The sequence below is a fragment of the Cyprinodon tularosa genome, unplaced genomic scaffold, assembly GCF_016077235.1.
Source record: "Cyprinodon tularosa strain WSP-4 unplaced genomic scaffold, ASM1607723v1 ctg385, whole genome shotgun sequence".
NCBI lineage: Eukaryota > Metazoa > Chordata > Actinopteri > Cyprinodontiformes > Cyprinodontidae > Cyprinodon > Cyprinodon tularosa.
The window spans coordinates 1,235,024-1,248,810 of record NW_024039102.1 but is presented as its reverse complement, the minus strand read 5'-3'; the positions used below and the strand labels follow the sequence as shown (position 1 = coordinate 1,248,810).

Below are 13,787 nucleotides of genomic sequence, written 5' to 3'. Positions count from 1 at the left end.
CATAAGTACTCTGAAACAGTACAACTAACCAAAGGGGTGAAGCCTGTCTAATGATGAAAAATTATTTTCATCTTTGCAATACAATCAAGAAAGACAACTGAACAGCTCCAATGGAAAGCTACATTATTGTATTCAATGTACTGAATGAACTTTGTTTTTTAACCATCGGCAGAGGTATTAGGATACATGTAAAACAGAATTTAAATCTAGGAGAAATCCTGCTGATGACCAAGAGGCTATTTTTCTTCATAATTAGGAAGCTTACAGTTAAAATTTAATGGAATAAAATGTATGAGTTCACGAATGAGGGAAGAAGGGAGCGGGAGATCGACAGGCGGATTGGCGCAGCGTCTGCCGTGAAGCGGGCGCTGTACCGGTCCGTCGTGGTGAAGAGAGAGCTGAGTCAAAAAGCGAAGCTCTCGATTTACCGGTCGATCTACGTTCCTACCCTCATCTATGGTCATGAACTCTGGGTCATGACCGAAAGAACGAGGTCGCAGATACAAGCGGTCGAAATGGGTTTCCTCCGTAGGGTGGCTGGGCTCTCCCTTAGAGATAGGGTGAGAAGCTCGGTCATCCGGGAGGGACTCGGAGTAGAGCCGCTGCTCCTCCACGTCGAGAGGAGCCAGTTGAGGTGGCTTGGGCATCTGGTTAGGATGCCTCCTGGAGAGGTGTTCCGGGCACGTCCCACCAGGGGGAGGCCCCGGGGAAGACCCAGGACACACTGGAGAGACTATGTTTCTCGGCTGGTCTGGGAACGCCTTGGGGTTCCTCCTGAAGAGCTGGAAGAAGTGGCTGGGGAGAGGGAAGTCTGGGCCTCCCTTCTTAAGCTGGTGCCCCCGCGACCCGACCCCGGATAAGAGGAGGAAGATGGATGGATGGATGGATGGATGGATGGATGGATGGATGGATGGATGGATGGATGGATGGATGGATGGATGGATGGATGGATGGATGGATGGATGGATGGATGGATGGATGGATGGATGGATGGATGGATGGATGGGTGGAATAAAATGTAAAGCTGCACAGGATATTAAATTGTGGCTTTTGACATAACAATGTTAAATAATTAATGCTTGTAAATCAATGTTTTCATTAAACAACACTGTCAAGATCTTTGATGAGGGGCCTACTTTTTAACACAGATAGGTCATATTTACAAAAAGAGGGATTATAATATCTAGATACACCAAATAAAAGTTGTGTAAGAGGAAGCTGGCATTCTCAAAGTACAATTGGGAACAAATAGCTACCCTTTTAGCCTGAGCCAGGTAATCCACCATGAACAATGACTTGGTCATATCAGATTCTTTAGTTATCTGTCTGTGGTACATACGATGCATGGGTTTTTCCTCCCATTATGGTTCCTCCACTTTTTTAATTTCCAACCTCCACTGTCTGGGACATTCAGTGAGGGCTCCATCCCTTAAGGTCATTTTCCTGATGTATTTTTGAATTTTTGAATTTGATGCTCACTAGGCCTCTAGAACCCTATCTCTTTCTTTGTGTACAGTCTGTGGATAATTCAATTCAATTCAGTTCAATGCAGTTTATTTATATACTGATTCAAAACAGACCGCCAGGTAGTACAGTCGGATTGGTTCAAAGTTTTCCATCTCAGGAAAACAGCTGATTGTATTGACTCATTGACTCCAAAGCAATTATACCAAGCATACCTTTAGTGACAGTGGAGAGGAAATTTCTTCTTAAAATAAATTATTTTTTTCTTGAATTAAGCAGGGAAGTGAGTCTCTTTACCAATGGATTAAGACAACTTATATTTATCAGAATAAGAAAAAAACAACTGTAGTCTCTTATTTCAAGTGCATAATAGAGATGGGGCAGCTGGTGGGATGATGCTGAGATAACAGTCTGATCCTGAATGTGAAAAGACGAAGGAGATTATCGTTGACTTCAGGAACAACGGACCAAACCACGTTCCACTGCTCATTAGCAGCCCAGCTGTAGAGGTGATCAGCAGCAGCAAATTCCTGGGGGTGCACATCACAAAGAACCTCGCCTGGACTATGAACATCTCCTCACTCGTCAAAAGGGCACAAAAGTGCAAGTACTTCTTGCGGAAGATGAGGAGAGCCCACCTGCCCCCACACATCCTTACAACCTTCTACAGAAGCACCATAGAGAGCGTTCTGACCAGCTGTCTCACTGTGTGGTGTGGAGGCTGCAGCGCCTCAGCCTGGAAGAAAGTAAGGAGAGTGGTGAGAACAGCAGAGAAGATCATCGGGGCTCCTCTTCCCTCCATTAATGACATTTCATCCCAGCACTGCATGTCCAAAGCCCGTAACATCATCAGCGACCTTTCGCGCCCCCACCCCCACATGGACTGTTCTCCCTGCTGCACCCTTCTGTAACAGTATCTTCCCCACTGCCACCAGACTGCTGAACTGTTGAAAAAACTCTAAATCAAGTCACAAATCTAGACTCTGCATTACCCTGATAACATCATACTAAATAGAAGTCAAATGTTATATTATGAATTTTACCAGAGCAGTTCTGGTTGGGTGGCCTCGGTCCCGGGGGGGGCTCTTGCTGGGGGTGGTCCGGCCCGTGTGCGGGCGGCCGGGCTCGAAGCAGGAATGATGAGATGGGTTGGTGTGGTGGTGTCGCCGCTCCCCTCTCCCCCATCCGGATTTTAGGTTCACTTATTGGGTTATCCGATAATCCCGGTACCAACCACCGGTGCCGCCAGGTCTTTGGTCCTGGTATTATTGGATGTGAGTTTTTTTTTCTTCTGTGGTGCGAGTGGGGGCACAAGGGAGGGAATGCGTGATTGCGATTGTGATTTGGGTTTTTTTTCTCCCAGTTTGGGGTCTGAACTGCCCCCTCTCCCAAACACATCTCAAGTCTCCGCTAAGTGCGGAGCCCATTCCCCCCGTCCTGCTCTCCCTCCGCTGGCTGGCGTCGGGGCTCGCCGGTGCACTGGTGGAGCTTGGTGTTTGGAGGTGGATGCCCGGATGGGTACTGGCTCATTCCTGGCGGCCAGGCCCCCCGCTGCGCTGGCATTGCGGTGGCTGGGGGGCTTCCTCTGGGATGTCTCTCCTCCTCCCTTGGTGGGGGTCTGATTTCCTGAGCTGGCCCCTCCTTGGTGCCTTTGCTCTTGGGGTCCCTTTGGGCGTCTGGGGCTTTGGGTCTCCCGGCGCTGGACTCAGTGTTCTGGGGTGTGTGCCTCTTCAGCTCTCCACAACCACTATTGAGCATTTTCTCTATGGATAAACTTTACATGCACAAGTGCACCCTCACAAACAATTACAGGTGCTTGGTTCTAGGTACCCAGAGATTCACTTCCATACAGAAAGCCCACATTCATATCTTCAGGTAACACAGAGTACATGTCAGACTTAATAATACTACTTCAGTGATAGTTTTAAGGTGTTGCTTTATTGTATGTCTCGTACCATGTCAATCTCGTTGCAGGTGATGAAGCAGACTGAAAATGTTTTGTCATTGTCTCCTTTCTATCTCCTCTTTCTTTCATCTTTTCTCTTTTTTTCCTTTTTCTTCTTTTGTTTTTCTGCTCTATTTACATTGCAGTGTCCATATAAACTGTAAAACTCCCTGCATAATTATAATAAAGCAATTTATATGCATAAAACAAGTGAAGCTATTTGGCAATTGCCATACTGCTACACTTGTGAAAGAAAAATCTGCCTGGCTCTTTTTGGCATCAAGACAATTATTCCTATTGCCACATTGCCAGACAGGACAATGTTAAAAACAAAGAAAAGAAAAAAAAAGAAAGGAAAAGAAAAAAGGAAAAAAAAAGAAAGGAAAAGAAAAAAGGGAAAAAAAAGTGGGCGGGTTGCTAGAACATTCTAAAATGATGTCATCAGAATGTCTGTTATGACATCACAGATGAATTTAAAAGGAAACATTCTAACTGGACCTCAGACTGAGACATTTCTGACATAGACACAGGCTGCTCACACTTGTACGACAACAAATTCAATGACAAAGATGGTCAAGCAATCTATAATGAGCTTAATAGATTCAGCTGTCAAAACACAACAATATAGCGACGGTGTCATGACACCAAAAAGGTCAGGGTCTAGTAAAAATAGTGGACCTCATAACGTGGCGGAAGAGGAGACCCCCAGAAAAAAGACCATGATCTCTGAAGAGGTCGGACCCTCCACAAGTTGTCAGAACCAGATTAGGACCATTACAAGTCCAAAAAGGAAAATGACAGAAGTAGAGCAAACGGAACCACCTGCTAAGAAAATGAAAACGGAGATACAGTTGGAGCAAGTCCCTACTACACCTTCGCCTTCATTGGACATCAATAAAGAGTCTAGCAGCCCCAACCCGCTACTTACCAGTACCAAAAATGATTCAAGGGAGAGAAATCTTAAGAGGAAGGCCGAGGACTTGATTGAACAACCTAGCAAGAAGGTGAAGTTTACTGAGACAGATAATGGGGCAGATTCCCAAGAATCCAAGTTTCTGGAAAAATATGCTGAGCTTCATAAACTGGGAGAAGGAGCCTTTGGGTCTGTGTTTGCAGGCTATCGCCGGGAGGATGAATTACCTGTGGCAATCAAACGCATCCTAAAAAACTATGTGAACTACAACCATAAGGATGAGAATGGCAGAAATATTCCTCTGGAAGTAGCTGTCATGCTCAAACTAAGAGATACAACTGTGCAACAATCGTCCATGGTGTTCCTTCTAGACTGGTACGATCTAGACGAGGAAGTAATTCTAATAATGGAGAGACCCATGCCTTGTGATAACCTTTCAAACTACCTCACAAAGCAAAAAGCTCCCCTCGAAGAGAAGGATGCCAAGATTATTATAAAACAGCTGGTACAAGCAGCAATTTACCTCCACAACACAAACATCTTCCATGGAGACATTAAATTGGATAATATCCTGATAAGGACAGGCTCAGAGGAGCCACAAGTCTACCTCATAGACTTTGGGTTAAGCTGCTTTGTTGAAAGAAAACCTAATCAAGCTTTAGGCAGTTTTTCTGATGACCTCCCAATGGACTGGTTTAGTCAAGTCGACCACAATGCTGAACCCACAACAGTATGGCAGCTGGGAGAAGTCCTGTTCCAATTAGTCCACAACAAGGTCCTCGACACAAACGAATTTGAGATTAGCGAAACGCTTTCAGAGAATTGCCAAGATTTTCTGACAAAGGCTCTGATGATTGACGCCGAGGATTGGCCCCCATTGGAAGATCTGCTGGGTCACCCATGGCTTTTGTAAAACTACACCCCGTTCCAACACTATACACCCAAATACACAGATTTTTTTTTTCTCGTTTTAGTTACAGCAGAGTTTTGACTGGATTGTGGTTGCATGTGGTTGAAACAACATACATTTTAGGACAAATTTGAGATTTTGGGCTTTTCTCCGGGTGCTCCGGTTTCTTCCTCTCTTGAAAGAAAATGCTTTTTATATTTTTTGGATATTTGTGAGTTTTCTCCAGTTGCACAAAGAAATTAGTTATAGTGTTAAAAGCTTTGATACAGTCTGCTGGGTTTCCTTAAACAACAGAAAATAAGGTTTATACCCAAGTAAAACCATATTATTGAAATTAATTTTTAATGTAGGGGGAAAAAAACTTAACAATTCCTCAAGTAGGAGTAAAAAGGTATTTTGAACCAATGTAACTAATTGTATATTATTCTTAACAGAAGCTACTGTTAAGATGATCAAATCTAATTTAGTAGAAGCTTTTATATCACATACACCATATTGTAGTAAAGCAGGAAGGCCATATGACTCTACATCAAAGAAATCCATAATTCACTATTGTTGAATGAAAAAAAATTAAAATTATTGATTAACTAATTTACCATTAACCATATCCAAAAATTTACCAGGAATTAGGGTCTACTTCTCCTTCTCCCCCTGTTGATATAATAAAATTATCATTTTGAAAACAATTTAGAATCTATGTCACTTTTATATAATAATTTGCTGAAAAAACAAAATATCATAAGATGTTCCACGATTTCTCCAATCTTCCATCTAATATTCAAACTAGACTGAGATGATGTAAATTTCAAAGTTCCATCTGTAATATCTTATCTTTATAACATCCCCCTGTGTTTTCTTATTTCCAAAAGAAAAACAATTTAGAGGTGGAAAAACAAAAATGGAAGAACTTTCCCCCATTATGCTAAAATTTCAACATGTCCAATCAGTTACCCATAAGAAATATAAACCAAGTTTATTTAGTTAGAATTTAGGTTAGTTTGTTAGTGTTGTTAGTCAAAGTGGATAACACAGTTTCCTAATAACTACATTTATCTGCTTTAAACCAAGGCTGAATTCTCGTTTCATATTAATTTCACTGCACAAGCAGATGATTCAGCTTCAACCAGATTGTGACACCAAAATATGTAATCGTCTTTACCTTAAAATTGTCCGTAAAACAGTAATAAAAACATATTTATGAAACAAAACCTTTACTGTCCCTAAATAGTTTAAAATAAGAAAAATATCACACAGCTACACACTAAACTGAGGTCATATTTACATAGAGCATCCTAAAACCCATCAAAGGCCATCTGCCTACACATTCACTCTCATTCACACTCAAGCAGACTCATCAACACCCCATTGTAAGAAAGATGCAGGATGTTACCCCAGATTTCAAACCAAAATTCGTCCTGTAAAAGTCTTAAACACAAGTATTATAACACCATGGTTGAAAAAAATAAAAAATAAAAAAAGACATAATTATCCAATAGTTCTAATATTGTTCAGTTTTGAGCGAACCTTTTTTAAAAACTCCATATTATACACACAACCGTATTTCATGATAGCCCACTGTTATTAAATGGCTACCTAGACCCCCTGTAGGAAAACCCAAAAACCGTTCATGTGGTCATGTAATATGCAAAATGGGCTGCACACGAAGATCATTCTACAAGAAACAAAGTCATTCATTAGTGTTTCAACATGTCCTACATTAACAGTGTAGAAAACACTGTTAAGCAGAAAAACATCCATATGTTCTCATTTTTGTTCTCTTGTTACAATCAGTGAGGGTGTTCCATCCTGTCAGGAAACCTAGAAATTGAAGTGATTGTCAATGTTACAGTATTATAAAAAAAACAATTGGATCATTCCAGTGCTCCAGCCTGGAACTGATGCCACACATTTCTCCCGCTGAGAAAGTAAAAACATCTGTAAATCTGTTATTTTGTACTTTTCATTTCAACACAAAACACAGTTCTAAAAGTAATTCACATCAAAATCCAAGAATCCTGAAAGCATGAGCTGGAAATAGCACAGAACTGAAGCGCTCCCAAAATGCAAATGGGGGGGTCAATCAATCCCCCTGCTGTGAAACAAAAGTTGCATCCAAAACGGAGACACCTCTGTCCCACAGAAGCACATTTTAACAGAAAGTTAGTAATACAACATCCAGCACAAACATTTGACAATATTTCAATACACAATCTCATTAACCATCCACCAACACAAAAATCACAAGACAACCGCATACCACGTAGTGAAACACAAATCACTTCTGCACAATCTCAGCACAATTCAGACACAGACAGACAAATAGACAGCAGCGCGTGGTGGAAAATATAACGGGGAAGACAGACACACACCCATAGATCACCCACAGCCAAGCACGCACACAAACACAAAGAAACATACAAAACACAGAAACACAGACAACGTTGTAGTTCAGTCAAGAAAAGACAGAAAAGAAAAGAAAATGTCAGGTGCCGGCTAAAAGAATGTATGACGCATCTTTTAATTTTCCAATTTCACTTTTACAAATCCCTTTTATTCTCATTTCAGCTTCTCAGTCCTACACTTCAGAGCTGGGTCAAGCTCGAGGCGAAAATAAGCCTCAATTTAGTTTATTCGATCAATCAATCCGCCCAGTGACAAAAGGTTTTTTTTTTTTTTTTTTTTCAGCTGGGGAGAGCGATTGAACCCGTATTAAATCAAATAATTTATTTTAGTCCTTTATACTATAAGCAACCCGATTAAGGGTGCCAAAGAAAGATGATCCAACCTGCTATTAGTCCTTTATTTTCCACGAGTGATACAACTCGGTCCAATTAACCTGCCATTAGTCCTTTTCCATGAGTGATACAACTCGATCCAATTAACCCAAATAATTATAAGTCCACTGGAGATGAGTCGAAATCTCCGGGCTGATACAAGCCCCTGCTAATTAATACACAGACACCCGAAATTCTTTTTTAGAGGCACAGGCATTGTTCCTCAGGGTTAAAGAATAAATTAATCTTTATTAATTAATCAATTAATTAATTAATCAATCAATAAAACATTCTTTTAAAAAACCCAGCTTAAGTCAGAGTTAACGTAAAGGCTCTGTTTGAACTAGCCACAGTTCCCTGTAATGTGTATTTATTCAAATCCTTAAACAACCGACTCTTTTAGGAGGGATTCTATCTACCTCTGCAGCTTCTGAATTCTGTGAGGCCGCACACAGCAAATCAGCACCGGTCCGACCACACGGCGCTTCAGACAACTGAAAAATAATCAAATACTGTCTTACCACACCGAAGTGTCGGGCCGAAACGGATCAATCAGGACCAAACAGCCGCCCGCCGAGACTCCAGAACCGGCACGAGCCCCCAATTGTTAAGGAAGAAAATATTCTAACATAGTTAACTTTGGAAAAAGGTTGGCTTGTCATTCTTCCCTTTCCAGGTCCACCCGGCGAGCTGCGTGTGGTCTCTATGAAAACCAGCATTGCGTGTTGACGTCACAGAATTACAGAGTTTAATCCAATATAAGACAATGCATACACTTAGAAATAAGACAATGCACAAACCTACACCAGAAACTGCAGAACAACAGAGACATACATTCCATTACCTGACATAGGAGGAAAGAAAGCAAAGACGTACAAGACATCTTTGGAGAGTTTGCAAGAGCAAAATCTGATCTGTAACTTCTATTTAGAAAGCTTTATCCTCTTGTATCTAATCCATTCAAAAAAGGCTGGCCCTCGGTCCTCCAACCAGAAGCCATCTCTGACACTGCCTAGAGCTTCACCTAATTTACTGCAAACATCTGGGGTCATTTGCTTCTTTGTTTTAAAAAGAAAAGGCGGAAAGCTTGTCCTGGCATCTAGAATTCTTAAGGTCATAAAACACAAGATAAGCTCTCACAGACTCGGTGTGGAATGCGGCCTCTTCCTGCCATAAATTCTCAGGAACAAACTTAAATTCAGTAATCTGGTTCAAGGAAAGGTTATCTTCACAAACTTGTTCAAAATTAAGAAATATGTTCACAAGGAGAGTATACAACATACCTTTTACACATGCCATAAGATTAACTGTATTAAAGACTAAAAATAATCATTTTTCTTTAACACTACCTTATCAGAAATTTAAATATTTTCTTTCTACAACTTAAAACCTTTGATAAAAACTCTTGCAGTTGATAAACTGTATATGTACAGGTGCTGGTCATAAAATTAGAATATCATGAAAAAGTAGATTGATTTCAGTAATTCCATTTAAAAAGTGAAACTTGTATATTATATTCATACATTACAGACAAACTCATATATTTCAGATGTTTATTTTGTTTAATTTTGATGATTACAAATGACAACAAATGAAAATCTCAAATTCATCATATCAGAAAATTAGAATATTGTGAAAAGGTTCAAAATTGATGGCCCCTGGTGCCACACTCTAATCAGCTAATTAACTCAAACCACCTGCAAAAGCCTTTAAATGGTCTTTCAGTCTAGTTCTATAGGCTACACAATCATGGGGAAGACTGCTGACTTGACAGTTGTCCAAAAGACGACCATCGACACCTTGCACAAGGAGGGCAAGACACAAAAGGTCATCGCTAAAGAGGCTGGCTGTTCACAGAGCTCAGTGTCCAAGCACATTAATAGAGAGGCGAAGGGAAGGAAAAGATGTGGTCGAAAAAAGTGTACAAGCAAGAAAGATAACCGCACCCTGGAGAGGATTGTGAAACAAAACCCATTCAAAAATGTGGGGGAGATTCACAAAGAGTGGACTGCAGCTGGAGTGAGTGCTTCAAGAACCACCACACACAGACGTATGAAAGACATGGGTTTCTGCTGTCGCATTCCTTGTGTCAAGCCACTCTTGAACCACAGACAGCGTCAGAAGCGTCTTGCCTGGGCTAAAGAGAAACAGGACTGGACTGCTGGTGAGTGGTCCAAAGTCATGTTCTCTGATGAAAGTAAATTTTGCATTTCCTTTGGAAATCAAGGTCCCAGAGTCTGGAGGAAAAGAAGAGAGGCACTTCATCCACGTTGCTTGAAGTCCAGTGTAAAGTTTCCACAGTCAGTGATGGTTTGGGGTGCCATGTCATCTGCTGGTGTTGGTCCATTGTGTTTTCTGAGGTCCAGGGTCAACGCAGCCACATACCAGGAAGTTTTAGAGCACTTCATGCTTCCTGCAGCTGACCAACTTTTTGGAGATGCAGATTTCATTTTCCAACAGGACTTGGCACCTGCACACAGTGCCAAAGCTACCAGTACCTGGTTGAAGGACCATGGTATCCCTGTTCTTAATTGGCCAGCAAACTCTCCTGACCTTAACCCCATAGAAAATCTATGGGGTATTGTGAAGAAGAAGATGCAATACACCAGACCCAACAATTCAGAAGAGCTAAAAGCCACTATTAGAGCAACCTGGGCTATCATAACACCTGAGCAGTGCCACAGACTGATCGACTCCATGCCACGCCGCATTGCTGCAGTAATACAGGCCAAAGGAGGCCCAACTAAATACTGAGTGCTGTACATGCTCATACTTTTCATGTTCATACTTTTCAGTTGGCCAACATTTCTATAAATCCTTTGTTTTTATTGGTCTTCAGTAATATTCTAATTTTCTGATATGATGAATTTGAGATTTTCATTTGTTGTCATTTGTAATCATCAAAATTAAACAAAATAAACATCTGAAATATATGAGTTTGTATGTAATGTATGAATATAATATACAAGTTTCACTTTTTAAATGGAATTACTGAAATCAATCTACTTTTTCATGATATTCTAATTTTATGACCAGCACCTGTATATGCGGGGAATTGGCTCAAATGGTAGAGCGTTTGCTTTGTGTGGAAGAGGAAGGGGGGTCGATGCCTACATTCTTCATTCAATGTCCTCTCAAGTGACACCACACTTTTAGAAGAGAGTCTCGGCCTACTTGTTCGGGTGTAGAGCTCAGAATCCAGAGGCTCTTTGGTCAGATGTACAAGAGTTTGTGGCACCTTGCCCGCTTTGCAATCAGTTCAAGACGTCCAGAAGTCCCACATCTGGTTTTCTATGACCTTTACCCATCCCGTCCCGACGATGGCCTAAAATTGCCATGGATTTCATTACCTGGTTAACCTGTTCTGAAGGTATCACAGTCAACCTCACCATCAATGACAGATTTTCTAAGATGGTCCATTTGGTTCCACTGCCCAAACCCCCTTCCACTAAATAAATGGGGGAAATCCTCACTCTCACCGACAAACAAAGTCTCCAACAGGGGTTTCCCAGTTTAAGTTCCAGTTCTGGAAAGAATTCTGCTGTGGTTGTGGATCTCTGTCAGCCTGTCTTTAGGTTTTCATACCCAGGCGGACCGTCGGAAAGAGAGGGCCAATCAGTAAATAGAAACCAAGTTAAGCATTTTAGGTCAATCTGATCACACTAATGCTGCGTTCACACCGGACGCAGCTGGCGCGACAGAAGCAGCGAGTTTACATGCAAAGTCAATGGTTGACGCGTGTCAAGGCGCAGCAAAAGGTCCCGCGGCGCGTTTTGAGCAGCAGGCGCAGCACGTCTGAGCAGCTGAAGCAGCGCGTCGGGCGCGTTTAAGCATCTGACGCGCGTGACGCGCCGCAAACGCGTTGCTGCTCGAGATGGAAAAATTTAATTTTTGCTGCTCGACACGCCGCGTCAACCAATCAGAGAAGCTGATCTGGGAGCTGGCTAGGAGAGAGACACAGCGCTGATGACGCAGACCGCTCTGATCACTCCTCTTAAACAGTTTATTAACGCATAATTAACTTAAAATGCATACATCTGCCGGCAGAATATGTTCGCTTTTATTATTCTGGTGCCTGCAGATCGGATTATTTAGATGAAAAACACCTACCAGCCGCCGCGGTGAACCGCGAGGAGGCGACCCGGCCAGAGGCTGCTGTTGAAGGGATTCCTTCTGTCGGCGCACCGGTGGTATGTGGGGGTCTGAGCGGCTCCGACAGAAATAACATTGGGAGGCAGGACGTGTGTTCATCAGGATTGAACTGACTTCACTGATGAAGTTTTCAGGTGTATTTTCTCACTTAAAAACTTTATTCCCACTGATCACAGCAAATATAGCTGCAAGGCAGAGAAAGGATAGAGTAGGTCTGCCCAACGCGCGTCAGAGCCACTTTTGCACCGCGCAGGCAGAGCAGCAAAGCTGCTTCAGCCGCGCGTCAGAACTAACTGGTACGAGCAGCAAAAATGAAGCAGCAGACGATTTGCTGCTTTTGCTGCGTCCGGTCTAAACGTAGCATTAGTGGGCCAGCTACTTCATTTATTCATTTTGTTACCAAATTTACATGTGACTTATAATGCTGAAGCTGACAGAGAGACAGAAGAAAGAAAAGCAGTGGAAAGGAAAGAGTTCCTTTGGACAGAAACAGAAAGAGAATAAAGACAACAAAAAAAGACAACAAAACCATACAACCAGCTAATATGTCTGAAAAAAGAAACTGTTCCTAGTGGGCTCCTGTAAAAGGGCACAGGGAAACAAAAGAACAAACAAGCAACAAAGGTAACAGCAATAACACTGGTAGAAGTGACAGTGAGCTTCTCAGAATTATGCAGCAACTGTACAGAAGCTTATGGTCCCGTATGTTTGAGTAACTGCCTGTGTGTGTGTGTGTGTGTGTGTGTGTGTGTGTGTGTGTGTGTGTGTGTGTGTGTGTGTGTGTGTGTGTGTGTGTAAAAGAATGAGAACATGCTGCACTGATTTTCCAGATTGTACTCAGTTATGGTGCAGAGGGGCCACCAGTTGAAATCCCAACCTCCCGGTGGCCTTCCGCCTCCAGCTCCCTCATTCCATGAAGATCCATACTACCTTTCATGTGTAAGTGTTAAACCTGCAGTCACTTCTAGCTTTGGTAAGAGTTCCCTAGCTTAACTGATTGTGTTTTGATTGCCTAATCCCGACCCATTTTGTTTTTGGACATCTGAGCCTGCCTGTTCCTGTTCTGATCTGTTTGCCTGACCAGTCTTCAGACTCCTGCTTGATTCTACCATTTGACTGAACCTGGATCTGCTTCCTGACACCGACATCGTCCTTCTGTACCTCTTCAAATTTCTGATCTTCTCGCTTGGACTCCTGTGAACCTCTTTGACACTGGCTTTGGCTCCTACTTCTGGATAGTCCTACCTTCCTTCGACTGCTTGGATCTGTTTGTTATCATCTGGGACTCTCTGGGAAGTGTCTGCCATGTGATGTTGTCAGCCAGTCAGGCTAGAATCTACCTCTTCCTATGGATACAGAGTTAACTTTAAGACCAGGTTAGTGCCTCTGTGTTCATAATCTTCCTCCATCAGATTGAAGTGGTAACTAACCAGAACTTTCCCTCTGCAGAGGTTCCTACTTTAGACGTCCCTGCAGTTACAACTGATCCTTCGTTTTATAATAAATGCTTTTGAGAAATAAGTGTGTCTTTCTGCCTTGAATTCTGCATTCTCTGTTCTGGGTTTTGACAACTGTATGCTAATTTGATCTCCAAATGGAAGAGCGAGCTCTGCAGACAGAAAATAACAT

The 13,787-nt window shown here is 42.2% G+C and overlaps 1 long non-coding RNA gene across 1 annotated transcript in view; it reads left to right on the top strand.

Annotated features, from left to right (window-relative positions):
* LOC119791227 overlaps window positions 1–13,787 on the top strand; it is a 20,625-nt gene extending 6,838 nt beyond the window's left edge. Inside the window, exons 3-5 of the long non-coding RNA XR_005281823.1 lie at window positions 12,960–13,097; window positions 13,243–13,534; window positions 13,608–13,787. This is a non-coding gene — a long non-coding RNA (uncharacterized LOC119791227). The remainder of the gene's footprint in view (window positions 1–12,959; window positions 13,098–13,242; window positions 13,535–13,607) is intronic.